We start from the raw sequence: 16158 nt of genomic DNA, 5'->3' as shown, positions 1-16158 counted from the left end.
GGCTATGTGCCAGTAGGAATTGGTTACACAAGTTACAATCCTGCCCCTATTCCACCTTTTTTTTTTTTCTTCCAGGAATGCTTACATGTTATCTAAAAGTAGGTGTTTTGCTTTTTGTATGTCTACTTTTCCTGAGATATAACCATGGCAATTATAAGATTTTATTTTTTAATGTCTAAAAAACATTTTTTAAAATGTTTGTCCCACAGTTATCCCCAGTATTGTGCAACCAAAGAAATAACATGAAAGCACGGTGTGATCTGAATTCCATCTTTCCTTGTTTATCCAGCCTTTAATGCTCCCCTCCCCCCTTGGTATTTGGTCAGTAGAGTACAAAGGCAGTGATGGCCTTAGGGGCACCTCAGATGTTTCAACAGTATATTTGGAGGTTAAACATTTTTTTGTGAGGGAATAGATGAGACTTAAAAAGCAAATATGCCCTCAAAAGAAAATTAGAACAGTCAAGAATACAACTTTCACTATAGTATGGATGTGGCAGAGTGAAATTGAAATTTGAAAATAATCTCATTTATATACAGGTCATCAAAATTAAGAATTTAAAGGGCCCGAAGTGACTGTGTTGCTCTGAGAACCATAAAACCACCAGTGTTGGAAGTTAACTGCATAGCGATATTCAAAGGTTTTTACATGATTAGGAAAAGTACACAGGCAAGGGAGACGTCTTTTCAACCAATGACAGAATCTTTATTCAAAGGTTTTTACTTGATTAGGAAAAGTACACAGGCAAGGGAGACGAGACGGCTTTTCAACCAATGACAGAATCTTTATTCAAAACTATGGTCCCAAAATAAAGACTGCCTGTATCCTAAGGCAATGTGTTCTTCTTTTGCCTGTCTTCTACAATAGGAAAAGTGCACAACATAGTGTGTTGCCCTTTGTGAATTATTCCTGAAAAATACCCATACTTTAATTTTTAAATTGTTGTGTTTCTCCATTTCTCACAGTCGTTTTTTTATCTTCTTTCATTCTTTCTATTTCTTTGATTTTTGATCTTAAAAATGTATTACATATTTTTATTTTAATCAGGTACTAGATTGTGAGCCTTCAGGGCAGATAGGGTAGTTTTTCTTAAGTACCTAATTTCATTTTAGTTTAATACATTGTAAACCGCTTAGGTCAGTAAAATGCAGGAGCGGTATATCAAATCTAACATAAACATAAATCTTAAATAAACATTGCATTCAAAGATTTTTCATCCTTTTGCAAAACTGTCTGCAAGATTTCACCAGATTGCTGTTATAAAAGTATTCGGTTTTAGGTCGTAAATGGTTGAGGGCAAAACTAAATAGCAAGTTTCAGTAAAATTGTTTGAAAGGTGAGAATTTGGATTTCCCAGGCTAGGAATATAGGATCCAAAATTTAGTTGAAAAAAATAATCTTAGTAGTTTTAATTTTTACACTTCTGAGTGCGCTCATCTTGCATATTCCAAAAATGTCTAGCTTTTAATCAGTTCTGGTAAAGTTCTATTTTTAATTTTTTCCCCTATGATGTTAATTTGGGGGATGTCAAATATACAGACATAACAATTTTTGATTCAAGTTGTTAATGTCATACAAAATATAGATTAAAGCATCTAACAAGATTGTTTCAAATTTTATGGATATTCAGCAGCACCACCTAAATGAATAGGATGATTGAATATATTTTTAAATTATTTATTCAGATTTTCAAAATATAAACAAGTAAATTACTTGAATACAGCTTAGAAATGAAAAAAGAATTTCCAGTCTTTGGTTGAGTTCGGCCAATACAATTCAAAAATATTCTAGGAAATCATAATTAATTATTTAATCCACAATATGTGATCCAAGAAATATGTGATCCAAGAAATAAAAAATAAGAAATAATGTTATATCAGGACAGCATAGGAGAATAACCCTCACCCAAGACAGCCGGTTCATTAAACTGCGGGTGACATTATTGAACTTCCCTTCTTTAGCCACAATAAATTCCAAAAGTTGTTTTGGTTCAAATAAAAGGAAATTTTTTGCATCTAATGAGACACAGCATTTAGCAGGAAATTTCAAAACAAAAGATGCACCCAAAGCTAGGACCCTTGGTCTATACACCAAGAAGTCTTTTCTTCTCTTTTGCGCCTCTTTAGATATATCAGGAAACATTCGAATGGCTGAACCGAAAAAGGTATCATTCATATGTCTAAAATAAGATCGAAGTATTAAATCTCTATCAATCTCCAAGGCAAATGTCACTATGAGATTTCTCAGTTATAACTTCCAGTGAGTTCTCCAGAAAGTTTGTCAGATTCATTCCACCTTTTTGGGTACCTACTACAGTAGGTGTAGAACTATCCTGTTTCTTCCCCAAGGAAATTTATTGGGCTCTAGTTATTGGTGGCAAATTTTCCGTTGGTATTAACAAAGTTTCTTTTAAATATCTCCGCACCATGTCCACCGGAGAGATTATTGGAGATTTAGGAAAATTCAGCAGCCTCAAGTTACCGTATTCCTTCTTTGCTTATTTTCCATATATTCCAATTTTCTCTGAATAGAGGATCTTTCTTTAACAATCTCCAATTCTAAAGAATTAATTTGACTTATCTGTTCTTCATGTCTCTTTATATTCTCAGTTTGTGGTTTTAACAATACCCCATGGACATTAACCTGGGAGCTAATAGAGGCACAATCAGAACGTACCATTGATACTGCTTTTTTGTAGTTGGAGTCCATGGTTACAATAGCTTTCCACAGTTCATCCATATTGACTACTACAGGCTTAATCAACTCTCCAAAATGTTCGTTATTAGTTAGAGAAGATAAGGTCTCACCAGACTGTGTTAAGGTCTCACCAGCCTCTGTGTTAGGTGCTTTTGACTGGGCATCAGCAGGAGTCTGCTTCACCGACGACTCTCCTCCCACTGCTCCTCCAGGGCTCATCAGCTCTGCCTCTTCTCGGGCATACTGAGTTATCTCCTCCTCCACAAAGCTCTCTCTCCCAGGTTGGAGAGAAGCCTGACCCTGGATTGGGCTATGAGAAGCCCGCTCAAAACTAAGGTTTGCCGAGATATTTGGCGTTCCTCCCGAGGTATGGGGAGGCTCCTTCAATTGATGCGTCATTCTTGCGGCCAGCGTCATCTGGATAAGGTTTCTGGAGCTCCTGGCTGCCGGAGGATTTGGCCGAGGAGCTCCCTTCCTCTTCCACTTCTCAAAATGCGGCCATAAAGCACATCGCTATGAAAAAAACACAAATGGCTTACAGATAAAAGTATAGGTGGGTAGCGCATTACCAGCCCCAGGTAATGGGAGGAGGGTTATGGAGGACAACGCTGGCAGGAAGCTCCGCTTAAAGTGTCTATACTCGATGCTATCTTGGATCGTTCCCGGATGATTGAATATTCATGTACTAGTTTTTTAGCCCATTACATTAACGAGTGCTAGACTTAGGCATTTACATAAGAACATAAGAACTGCCATCTCTGGATCAGACCTTCGGTCCATCAAGTCCAGCGATCCTTACACGCAGAGGCCCAGCCAGGTGTACACCTGGCGTAATTTTAGTCACCCATATCCCTCTATGCCTCTCGTAAGGAGATGTGCATTAGAGAATGACACGGTGAAAAAATTGGTCCCCGTCACCGCCCCGTCCCCGTCTCACCATCCCCGTCACCGCCCCGTCCCCATCTCACCATCCCCGTCACCGCCCCGTCCCCGTCTCACCATCCTCTTCACCGCCCCGTCACCGCCACTGCCACCCCATTCACCGCCCCGTCACCGCCACTGCAATCCCATTCACTTTTCTTTATTTACGTATAAAGGAAACATTCTTTAAAACTTTAAAACTTTAAAACTTAGTTAAATATTAGTTAATAACTATACAAAAACAAAACACGCAGAGAAAAAATTAATTAATATAAATTCTCAAAACTGACACATTTTGATCACTAAATTTAAAATAGTTATTTTTCATACAGTTTTTCAATCACTAATCTTCCACCACCCCTGGGGCTAGCAATGCAAAAACAAACACGACATGTACTTTAAATGCTGCCGTGATTAGCATAGTGACCGCGGCTACGGCTGCAAGTCTCCCCTCCCCCCAGCGATCACGGCAGGAGGGCACCCAACCCCTCCTGTAGACCCCCCCAACGGCCCTCCCGACAATCGCAGCAGAAGGGTACCCAACCCCTCCTGCCGGTCCTCCCAATGGCCTCCCCTAAGATCGCCGGCAGGAGGGTACCCAACCCCTCCTGCTGGACCCCCCCCCCCCAATGAACCCTCCCACCCCGGAACCCCCTTAGTCTTACTTTCCAAGTTGGACCGGACGGCTCCTCACACGTATGGCCAGCAGGCTTGCCTCCGTCCAAATGAGGCGGGCCCGCCCCTACCCTGCCCAACCCACAGGATCCTAGGGCCTGATTGGTCTAGGCACCTAAAGCCACTCCCGCTATAGGAGGGGCCTTAGGTGCTTGGGCCAATCAGGCCCTAGGATCCTGTGGGTTAGGCAGGGGAGGGGAGGGGCGGGCCCGCCTCATTTGGACGGAGGCAGGCCTGCTGGCCAGACGAGCGAGGAGCTGTCCGGTCCAACTTGGAAAGTAAGACTAAGGGGGTTCCGGGGTGGGAGGGTTCGTTGGGGGGGGGTCCAGCAGGAGGGGTTGGGTACCCTCCTGCCGGCGATCTTAGGGGAGGCCATTGGGAGGCAGGGGAGGGGAGGGGCGGGCCCACCTCATTTGGACGGAGGCAGGCCTGCTGGCCAGACGAGCGAGGAGCTGTCCGGTCCAACTTGGAAAGTAAGACTAAGGGGGTTCCGGGGTGGGAGGGTTCGTTGGGGGGGGGTCCAGCAGGAGGGGTTGGGTACCCTCCTGCCGGCGATCTTAGGGGAGGCCATTGGGAGGCAGGGGAGGGGAGGGGCGGGCCCGCCTCATTTGGACGGAGGCAGGCCTGCTGGCCAGACGAGCGAGGAGCTGTCCGGTCCAACTTGGAAAGTAAGACTAAGGGGGTTCCGGGGTGGGAGGGTTCGTTGGGGGGGGGTCCAGCAGGAGGGGTTGGGTACCCTCCTGCCGGCGATCTTAGGGGAGGCCATTGGGAGGACCGGCAGGAGGGGTTGGGTACCCTTCTGCTGCGATTGGCAGGAAGGGTTGATCTGACAAATGAGGAGCACGGTGAAACACAGGTAAATAGCGGTTCCTAGAAGGGGGTACATTGGCCCGCGGGGACAAACCTGTTCACCGTTTCCGCGGTCGGTGAATGGCCTTGTCCCCGTCACCGCAGCGACTGCTAGTTTTCTTCCCCGTTTTCGGCGGTGACCCGCGGCTTAAATGCGGTGGCCGCGGGTAAACCGTCACCGTGTCATTCTCTAATGTGCATCTAGTTTGCTTTTAAATCCTAGAATGGTGGATTCCGCAATAACCTCCTCTAGAGCATTCCAGGTGTCCACCACTCGTTGCGTGAAGCAGAACTTCCTGATATTTGTCCCCCCACCTTAGCTTCAGTCCATGTCCTCTTGTCGTGTCACATTGGACATTGTAAATAATTTTTTTTCCTTCTCTCTTTTGTCGATTCCTTTCAGTATTTTGAAAGTCTCGATCATATCCCCTCACAGTCTCCTTTTCTCAAGGGAGAACAATCTCAGTCTCTTAAGTCGTTCCTCGTATTCCAAGTTTTCCATACCTTTTATTAGCTTCGTTGCTCGTCTCTGCACCCTCTCCAGCAGTTTTATATCCTTCTTTAGGTTGGGAGACCAATGTTGGACACAGTATTCCAAGTGTGGTCTGACCATTGCCCTATAAAGCGGCATTATAATTTTCTCCGATCTACTCGTGATTCCTTTCTTTATCATGCCTAACATTCTATTTGCTTTCTTTGCTGCTGCTGCTGCACATTGTGCCGACGGTTTCAGGGTCCTATCTATCAGTACACCCAGGTCCTTTTCTTGTTCACTCTTACCCAGAGTTGTACCTGACATTCTATACTCGTGTTCCTTGTTCTTTCTGCCTAAATGCATTACTTTGCACTTTTCCACATTAAACTTCATCTGCCATTTCTCCGCCCATTTATCTAACTGGCACAAGTCACTCTGGAGTTCCTCGCTATCCTTCTGCGATCTGATTGCCCGGCATAGCTTTGTGTCGTCTGCAAACTTGATGTTCTCACTGGATGTTCCTTCTTCTAGGTCATTGATGAAAATATTAAATAAAATGGACCCGAGTACCGAGCCCTGGGGCACACCGCTAGTCACTTTCTCCCAGTCTGAGAACTTCCCATTTATACCCACTCTCTGCTTTCTGTTTTCCAGCCATTTGCCTATCCATCTTAGTATATCTTCCTCTATTCCATGGCTTTGTAGTTTCCTGAGAAGTCTTTCATGTGGAACCTTGTCGAACGCTTTCTGGAAGTCCAAGTATATTATGTCCACCGGTTCTCCACTATCAATTTGTTTGTTCACGGTCTCAAAAAATTGAAGTAAATTCATCAAAGATTTCCCTTTCCTGAAGCCATGTTGACTGGCTCTCATCATAAGAACATAAGAACATAAGAAATGCCTCCGCTGGGTCAGACCCGAGGTCCATCGCGCCCAGCAGTCCGCTCACGCGGCGGCCCAACAGGTCCAGGACCTGTGCAGTAAATTTCTATCTAGACCCCTCTATCCCCTTTTCCAGCAGGAATTTGTCCAAACCTTTCTTAAACCCCAGTACTGTACTCTGCCCTATAACTTCCTCTGGAATTGTATTCCAGGTGTCCACCACACGTTGTGTAAAGAAGAACTTCCTAGCATTAGTTTTGAATTTGCCTCCTTTCAACTTTTCCGAATGCCCTCTTGTTTTTTTATTTTCTGAAAGTTGTGTGTATCCAAGTGCCGGACTATGCTATCTTTAATCAGTGCTTCAACCATCTTTCCAGGGACAGACGTAAGACTCACAGGTCTGTAGTTGCCCGGTTCTCCTCTTGATCCTTTTTTGAAAATTGGCGTGACGTTTGCTATCTTCCAATTGTCCGGTATCTGTCCAGGTCTAATTGACAGTTTGGTAAGTTTTTGCAAAAGCTCTCCGATTTCAACCTTCAGTTCTTTTAAGACTCTTGGGTGAATTCCATCAGGTCCAGGGGATTTGTCGCTTTTAAGATTGTCGATCTGATAGTATATCTGTTCCAAGTCTACTTCTTACTTTCTTTCTCTCTGCCCCCTGTCTGTCTTCCCTTCTCCCTTACTTTTACCTCCCCCATGTCCAGCAGCACCCCTTCCCTGCTCCCCCTGTCCAGCAGTAGCCCTTCTCCTTTCCTTTTACCCCTTCCCTGCTCTCCCTGTCCAGCAGTAGCCCTTCTCCTTTCCTTTTACCTCCCCCCTGTCCAGTAGTACCTTTTCTCCATTACCTGCTCACTGTCCAGCATCCACTAGGCCGGGCAGCCTCGGGGCTTATGCTAGGCCAGACCGCTTCGCATTATCGAAGTGGGCCGGCCTAGCAAATGCCCCACAGCTGCTGCCGCTGCTGGACCAGGGGTGAGAAGGAGAGGCGTCATCAGAAGTCAGACGGCGTCGATCAGGGCAGGAACGTTGCTGGGGAAACCGCCGCACATGTTGCAAACCACTGACGGCTCCTACTGCGCATGTGGTGACACGGAGCCACGGATCAGGGATCATGGCCGCACGAAGTTTCAACTGTGCATGCGCGCTAAGGATTTTATTATAGCGAATAACAAAATCTTTTCGGCTGGCCACTATGGTATACATTTATGGGAAATGTACAAAATCACTTCCTTAAACACACTACTGAAGATCAGCAGGTCTGTTTTATGCCATGCCTCAGAGACCGAGTATTCAGGCAACAACTGCTAGATACTTATTTCGGTCAGAGTCTCAATCACTGGCAAATGGCATGTACAATTAGTACTAAATTTTTTAAATGTTTTATCAACTTTTTTTCTTTTTTGTTTTCTTTCAATAAATTATTAAATAAGCTTTTAAAGCAGATGTAATAACATCTTTTTTTGACATCAAATATCATGAGAATTATTTTAGATAGTGCATATCTTTGAAACAAAAGCACTTATCTTTGTGAGATGTCTGCACTGTTTTAATCCCAACGGGGCCTCCGTTTCACCTGGAATGGCTTCATCAGGGGAAAACGTGGACAGTGCCTGTAGAAAAGACAAATCATTAAACATTCAACCTTATTGAGATATTTGAAGACATACTAAGTTTTAAACTTTTTTCCCCCGATTTAATTTTTGCTTTGTGCAGAGCATATTTTCAGGTGACTGGGGGTCCCGTGTGCGCCCAGGGGGCTTCAGGGGGTTCCCTCTGCATCCCTCTATGCCTTTGGCATCCCCTCTTCCTCCTCCCTCATCCAAGTGCCCAAGGGTGGCTTGGGATGAGGATTTGTGTGACGGAGAAGCGTGACAGCCTAGATGAGGACCTGGACCTTTTTGAGGAATTCCAGGATCCTCTCGAGGGGACGGCCGCTGGTAGCGGGGTGTTGGGTTTCTCGCATTCCGTCAAGGAGGCATCCATGGTGTGCCTTTTTCAGAGGGATGAGCTGCAAGACCTGATTCAGCAGGTCTCCTCAGTGCTGCATTTCGAAGAGGCACCACCGGAGGCCCCATGTGTGGGTGACCCTCTTCATAGAGGGATCCGCGCTAGAGGTCTGCACAGGAACAGGGATCACGGGAATCCCGCGGGTCCCACGGTAATCCCCCTCTAATCCACGGGACTCCCACGGGGACACCCCTCTGGCTCACAGGACTCCCACAGGGACCCCCCTCTAGCCAACAGGATGGAAGGCTTTGGAAGCAGGTTCATCCATATAATATAATGGACACGTTAGCCTTAGTAAAAGAGGGGATTTATAAGTTAATTACCTGAACAGAAAAAAAAAGGGTTCCACCAAAGAGATTCCACAAGGAAAACAGCAGCGCAAACACAAAAGAAACTGTGGAATTGATGATCCTGTCCGAAGTAATTGCTGCTTTTTATGGGGATGGAGGTAATTTCTTGCGGGGATGGGTGGGGACGGAGAGGATCCTGACAGGGATCGGTGGGGATGGAGAGGATCCTGGTGGGGATGGGTGGGATTTCTGTCCCCACGCAACTCTCTAATCCGCGCTGCTTCCCGCTTTTTTCCTATGCATCAGGATATTTGGGAACTCGTCCTGGCGCAGTGGAATACGCTGGAGGCGTCATTTCGGTTTTTGCGCTCCATGGCTCGTTTGTATCCCAGGGGGGTAGGGCTACCTTGAAGTTGCCAGTGGTGGACGCAGTGGTCTCAGCGATTGCTAAGAGGCATACCGTGCCTGTAGAGAGCGGTTCTGCCTTACGGGACTCTGAAGAGCATAAGTTGGAGATGGCAGTTATTTGTGGTGGCTGGTGGCTTGAACTGTTTTTTAGTAGGCCGAGTGTGTCCTGAATCGTGAGTCTGATGACTGTTCCTTGGTGGATCAGGAGGTGGCAAAGATTGAGATGGCTGCCTTGTTCCTCTCGGATGCCCTTTATGACTTGGTGTGGACGTCTGCCAAGTCTATGGCTTTTGGTGTGGCCGCGCGTCGTACCTTGTGGCTTTACGCTTGGTCGGCGGATGCAGCGTCCAAAACTAAATTCACTAAATTTCCCTTTTGGGGGTCTGGAGTTTTCTAGGGAGCAGGTCATCTTGCGGCTTGTTCCTTTCTTTCTGCCAAAGGTAGTTTTTCCTTTTCATGTCAATCAGGCAGTGGTCCTCTCAGTGTTGGGTAGTCGGGAAGGATCTTCAGAGTAGAAACAGTTGTGCAAGCTAGATGTCTGTCGGTTTCTTCGTTCTTATGTGCAGAGGACTCAGGAGTTCAGGAAATCAGATCATCTCTTTGTTCTTGTTGCGGTTCCTTGTAAGGGGATGGCGCTTCCAAGGCTACCATTGCACATTGGATCAAGGAGACTATTGCGTCCGCATATCTTCTTCAGAAAAAGCCTGTCCAGAATTTCTCAAAGCTCATTCCACTCAGGGTCAGGTGGCTTCTTGGGCTGAATCTTTGCTAGTGCCTCCAGTGGACATTTGTAAGGCTGCTGTTTGGTCTTCCTTGCATTCCTTTGTCAGACACTACCGTGTGGCTTTCAGGCACGTCGGGACGCAGTGTTCGATGAGTGTGTTTTGGTGTCGCCCCTTCGGGGGTCCCACCCATGATGGGGACTGCTTTGGTACGTCCCGCTTGTAAGATACCTATGCCGGTCTGGAGAGTTGCTAAAGAAGGAGAAATTAAGTTCTTACCTGCTAATTTACTTTCTTTTAGCCTCTCCAGACCGGCATAGGACCCTACCCTGTCTAATGTCATTTTGTTCTTATGGTTGTTGCACATACAGATTTTGTTTTTTCTGCGGTTCTAGTATTTTTCTAGAGCCGGGGAGAATTGAAGAACAGTGGCTGTGGCTCAGCTGGCGTAGCTGGCAATCTGTGGGGACATTTTCTTGCTGGGATCTCTTCTTTGCAATTTCCAACAGCATTCAGGTATATTAGTTGTTACTCTTGTTCGGAGTCGTGTTTATTTCTTTTTCAAGTTCTTAGTTCTCCTTGGCTATTCAGCAGACTGATAGGAATAGGGAAAGATACCTACTATGTACTATTCCAGAGTTTTGTTTGTCTCCACCTGCTGGTTATGATGAGATATATACCTGCTTGTAAGATACCTATGCCGGTCTGGAGAGGCTAAAAGAAAGTAAATTAGCAGGTAAGAACCTAATTTCTCCTTATGCATCAAAATTTCAACATATGGAGTTGAAAAATAGTACAATCTCCAAATATCAAAATCCCATTAATAACTGTTTTCAATACATTCAATATGTTAAGGAGAAAGGCTTCTTAGGTCAAAAATTGATTTTTTTTTTTTCCAGCGCAATTGTAACCTGAGAGGTAGGTTGAATCAGAATGATATTTAGAGCTGACAAAGCCCTTATTCAGATTTAAGGGGGAGTCCTCGCAGTTGTGGACAATTCTCTGTGTTTGACGTAATGATAGACTGTGAAGTATATGAAGATCAGAGGAAAAATCTTTTTTTGAAACCAAAAAAATTCACTATCAATCTACTACTGTGATTTTATTTTACTGTGTTCCTGCAATTTAAATTACATAGAACAGCATGTGGAGAGGAGAGTGTGGAGTAGTGGTTAGAGCTATAGCTTTGGTGCCCTGAGGTTGTGGGTTCAAACCCTGCACTGCTCCTTGGGACCCTGGGCAAGTCACTTAATCCTCCACTACCCCATATACATTAGATAGATCGTGAGCCACCGGGACAGACAGGAAAATGTTTGAAGTATCTGTATGTAGACTGTTTTGAGTGTGGTTGTAAAACTACAAAAAGGTGGTATACAAGTCCAAATCCCAACTTCATGTTCATTGTGGGAGAGGCTTATAAAACATCGGTCTTATATCAATGTTTAAAAACAACACTGCATGGAGAATGGACATGGTTTTGAAACTTTGCTTTGTGTGGTCTTACAGAAAATGCAAATATCATTACAGAGAGGTATGTAAAGTGCCACTTCTTTCAAAAATCTCCAAAATATACCACTATTACTTAACTGATCCAACTTGGTTGCATTATTGCAGTGTCTAATTGTAGATTTAGAAAATCTTTGTAGCCAACAATCTGACATGGATTCTCTGTTTTGTTTACTACTGCCTCAGAGGAAAAACTTCTCTGTTCTGCTTAATCAGCTGCCAAACAAAATGGTTATGGAAAGGCTTAAGATGCTTAGTTTACAGTCATATGATCCCAAGTCATGTGACTTCAAACCTGCCATTTAAAATAATGCAGCCCATGCAACCAAGATATTCAAGCCACAAGGTGCCACAGTATAAAAAGAAAAAATCCTTCGCATATGAACCGTTCTATATATTGTGAAAGATTAAAACAATTGCTCCCAGTTCTTTAATATTGGTAGGTTTTTTTTTTTTTTAAACTGTGATGTTACAACGTGCTTTATTTGCTCTTTGAAGACATCTACAGTTTTGAATGAGTGTGCTTACTGAGGGGAGAGTGTGGCACAGTGGTTAAAGCTACAGCCTCAGCTCCCTGAGGTTGTGAGTTCAAACCCACGCTGCTCCTTGTGACCCTGGGCAAGTCACTTAATCCTCCTATTGCCCCAGGTACATTAGATAGACTGTGAGCCCACTGGGACAGACAGGGAAAAATGCTTGAGTACCTAAATAGATGCATGTAAACCTTTCTGAACTCCCCTGGGAGAACGGTATAGAAAATTAAATAAATAAATAATATTATAGTAGTTAATGGCCTTTCCTTAAGTTGGATTAATGGAATGAATTGCTTTCTCATTCACATATTGAATTTACTGAAAACAGTTGCCTAGCCATCAAGCCATTTATAAGAGAGCATTTTGGTACTTTATGCAGATTTTGAAAGTGTAGCAACCATTGCGCTCATTGCAATCTATGGACACAAAGGCACTGTTCTATAAACGGTACCTACCAGTAGGCGCGTAGATCAGCACGCCTAACCATTTTTAAAAATTAGTTAATCTGTGCTAATTGAAAGTGCCATTAAAAAAATAATTTAACAAAATGAATTTGCCAGTAGAACTTGGATGTAGGTGTCTACACCAAGGCACCTATGCAAAAAAAATAGGCGTGGTTAGGGGCATTGTTTGTGCATGGATCGAGTTAGGCAACAGTATTTTAAGCCAAAAAGCCCTTGCCTAATATACCGGCATCTAATTTTTTGATGCCTACTGGTGCCTAATTTGATTTAGGTGCAATTCTATAAATGGCGCCTAACTTTGAATGACATGCAGTAGGTGCTGATTTCCCAGGCGCTCTTTATAGAATCAGGCCAAAATGCTTAGAGGCATGTATCTAGATTTTCAGAAAGCTTTTGACAAAGTTCCTTTTGAGAGGCTTCCAAAAGATTAAAGAGTCATGGGACAGGAGGCAATGTTCAATTGTGGATTAGGAATTGGCTATCAGAAAATAGAGGGTAGTGTTAAATGGCCATTTTTTTTCAATGGAGGAGGGTAAATAGTGGAATGCCACTGGGATGTGTACTGGAACCAGTGCTATTTAACTTACTTATAAATGATCTGAAAATTGGAATGAAGTGATAAAATTTGCAGATGACACTAAACTGTTCAAAGTTGTTAAAACACATACAGATTGTGAAAAATTGCAGGCAGACCTTAGGAAATTGGATGACTGGGTGTCCAAACGGCAGATAAAATTTAATGTGGACAAATGCACAGTGATACACATTGGGAAAAATAACCCAAATCATAATTACCAGATGCTAGGATCCACCTTGAGGGTTAGCGCCCAAGAAAAAGATCTGGGTGTCATTGTAAACAATAGGTTTTTTTAAAAACTAAGGCGCGCTAGCCAATTTAGTGCGCGCTAAATATTAGTGTGTCCATAGAATATAATGGACGCGTTAGCATTTAGCTCGTGCTACATCGGCTAGCATGCCTTAGTAAAAGACCTCCAATATGCTGAAACTTTCCACCTAATGTCCGCTGGCAGCCAAAAAAGCAAACAAGATGCTAGCAATTGCCGACAAACTGAACACATTTTTTGCGTCTGTATTTACCAAAGAAGATGTACACAGCATATATGCTGGAAACGAAGACGGAAAGCTGACAGGATTTTGACAGTCAGTCAAGAGGAGGTGTGTAGGGAGATTGATAGGCTTAAGAGCGATAAATCACCAGGACCGGATGGCATCCATCTGAGGGTCATCAAGGAACTGAAAGGGACCATAGCTGAACTGCTTCAACTAATAGCCAATCTGTCGATCAAATTGGGAAAGATTCCGGAAGACTGGAAGGTGGCAAATGTTACGCCGATCTTCAAGAAAGGTTCGTGGGGAGATCTGGGAAACTACAGACCTGTGAGTCTGACCTCGGTACCGGGAAAGATGGTAGAGTCACTGATAAAGGACAGCATCATTGATCACCTTGACGGACACGGGCTGATGAGGACTAGTCAGCATGGTTTTAGCAAAGGCAGATTGTATTTGACGAACTTGCTGCACTTCTTTGAGGGAGTAAACAGACAGATAGACAAGGGCGATCCGGTCGACATTGTATATCTGGATTTTCAGAAGGCATTTGACAAGGTTCCGCATGAATGACTACCTTGGAGAATTGTGAGACATGGAATCGAGGGTGAAATACTCACGTGGATTAAAAACTGGCTGGAGCATAGGAAACAGAGAGTGGGGGTAAATGGACAATACTCGGACTGGAAGAGCGTCACCAGTGGGATGCCACAGGGCTCGGTGCTTGGACCCGTGCTCTTCAACATCTTTATAAATGATCTAGACATTGGTACGACGAATGAAGTGACTAAATTTGCAGACGATACAAAGTTATTTAGAGTAGTGAAGACACAGGGGGATTGCGAAGATCTGCAACGTGACATAATTAGGCTCGAGGAATGGGCATTGACATGGCAGATGAGGTTCAACGTGGATAAGTGTAAAGTGATGCATGTCGGTAACAAAAATCTCATGCATGAATACAGGATGTCCAGGATGGTACTTGGAGAGACTTCCCAGGAAAGGGACTTGGGAGTTCTGATCGACAAGTCGATGAAGCTGTCCACGCAATGTGCGGCGGCAGCAAAAAGGGCAAACAGAATGCTAGGAATGATAAAGAAGGGGATTATGAACAGATCAGAGAAGGTTATCATGCCGCTGTACCGGGTCATGGTGCGCCCTCACCTGGAGTACAGCATCCAGCACTGGTCGCCGTACATGAAGAAGGACATGGTACTACTCGAAAGGGTCCAGAGAAGAGCAACTAAGATGGTTAAGGGGTTGGAGGAGCTGCCGTACAGCGAAAGATTAGAGAAATTGGGCCTCTTCTCCCTCGAACAGAGGAGATTGAGAGGGGACATGATTGAAAGGGAATGAAGGGAATAGGCTTAGTAGATAAAAACAGGTTGTTCACCCTCTCCAAGGTAGGGAGAACGAAAGGGCACTCTCTAAAATTGAAAGGGGATAGATTCCGTACAAATATAAGGAAGTTCTTCTTCACCCAGAGAGTGGTAGAAAGCTGGAATGCTCTTCTGGAGGCTGCTATAGGGGAAAACATCCTACAGGGATTCAAGACAAAGTTAGACAAGTTCCTGCTGAACAAGAACGTGCGCTGTTAGGGCTAGTCTCGGTTAGGGTGCTGATCTTTGACCTGGGGGCCACCGCGTGAGCGGACTGCTGGGCACGATGGACCACTGGCCTGACCCAGCAGCAACCATTCTTATGTTCTTAGGGATGGTTAACAAAATTAAGGATGTTATAATGCTTCTGTATTGCTCCATGATGCAACCACACCTTGAGTACTGCATTCAATTCTGGTTACCTTATCTCAAAAAAGATATAGCGGATCAAGAAAAGGTTCAAAGAAGAGTGACCAAGATAATGTGGATGGAACTCCTCTCAAATGAGGAAAGACTAAAGAGATTAGGGTTCATCAGCTTGAAAAGATGAAGTCTACAAAATCCTGAGTGGTGTAGAAAAGGTACAAGTGTATTTGATTTTTTATTCCTTCAAAAATTACAAAGACTAGGGGACACTCAATGAAGTTAAGGGGAAATACTTTTAAAACCAATAGGATGAAATATTTTCACTCAGAGAATAGCTAAGCTAAGGAACGTGTTGCTAGGACAGGAAGCTAAACTAGGGCAGAACATTGAGTATACAGTGTTCCCCCAGTTGTTCGCGGTCGGGGGTTTGCGGTCCCGGTCATTTGTGGTATTTTCCGACCGTGAACCGCCGACAAGGAGAGGGCAGCGGGAGAGGCAGGAAATCACTCGCTGTATACTCCGACTGCCTCTTCCTGCACTAAGTCGGGCCTTATCCAATCAGGAGCTGCTTTGACACACAGCTCCTGATTGGATAAGGCCTGACTTAGTGCAGGAAGAGGTGGCCGGAGCATACAGCGAGTGATTTCCTGCACTCGCTGGCGCTCCGGCTGCTCTCTCCCGCTGCCCTCTCCAGTCTCCCCCATGAAAAACCGTATTCACGGTTTTTCAAGGTTCGCGGGGGTTCCTGGAACGGAACCCCCACGAATATCAAGGGAGTACTGTATATGGTATTTACTCTTGTTGACTGTCTGCTTGAAACATCTGTGCCCTGCTTTCACAGGGTGTTAACAGCAATTAACTTCCAACCTCACAGCCGTTACTTAAACAAAGACAGAGTGTACAGGATTAAAATACT

The 16158-nt window shown here is 44.5% G+C and overlaps 1 protein-coding gene across 2 annotated transcripts in view; it reads left to right on the top strand.

Moving 5' to 3' along the window:
* The window catches only part of HSD17B2 (hydroxysteroid 17-beta dehydrogenase 2), a 47457-nt gene that overhangs the window by 1292 nt on the left and 30007 nt on the right, over positions 1–16158 (top strand). The gene's annotated exons all lie outside the window — the stretch shown is intronic.

This window comes from Geotrypetes seraphini, chromosome 4 (assembly GCF_902459505.1).
Source record: "Geotrypetes seraphini chromosome 4, aGeoSer1.1, whole genome shotgun sequence".
Taxonomy (NCBI): Eukaryota; Metazoa; Chordata; class Amphibia; order Gymnophiona; family Dermophiidae; genus Geotrypetes; species Geotrypetes seraphini.
Note: the sequence above shows the minus strand (reverse complement) of the source record. Positions and strands in the feature narration are given on the sequence as shown.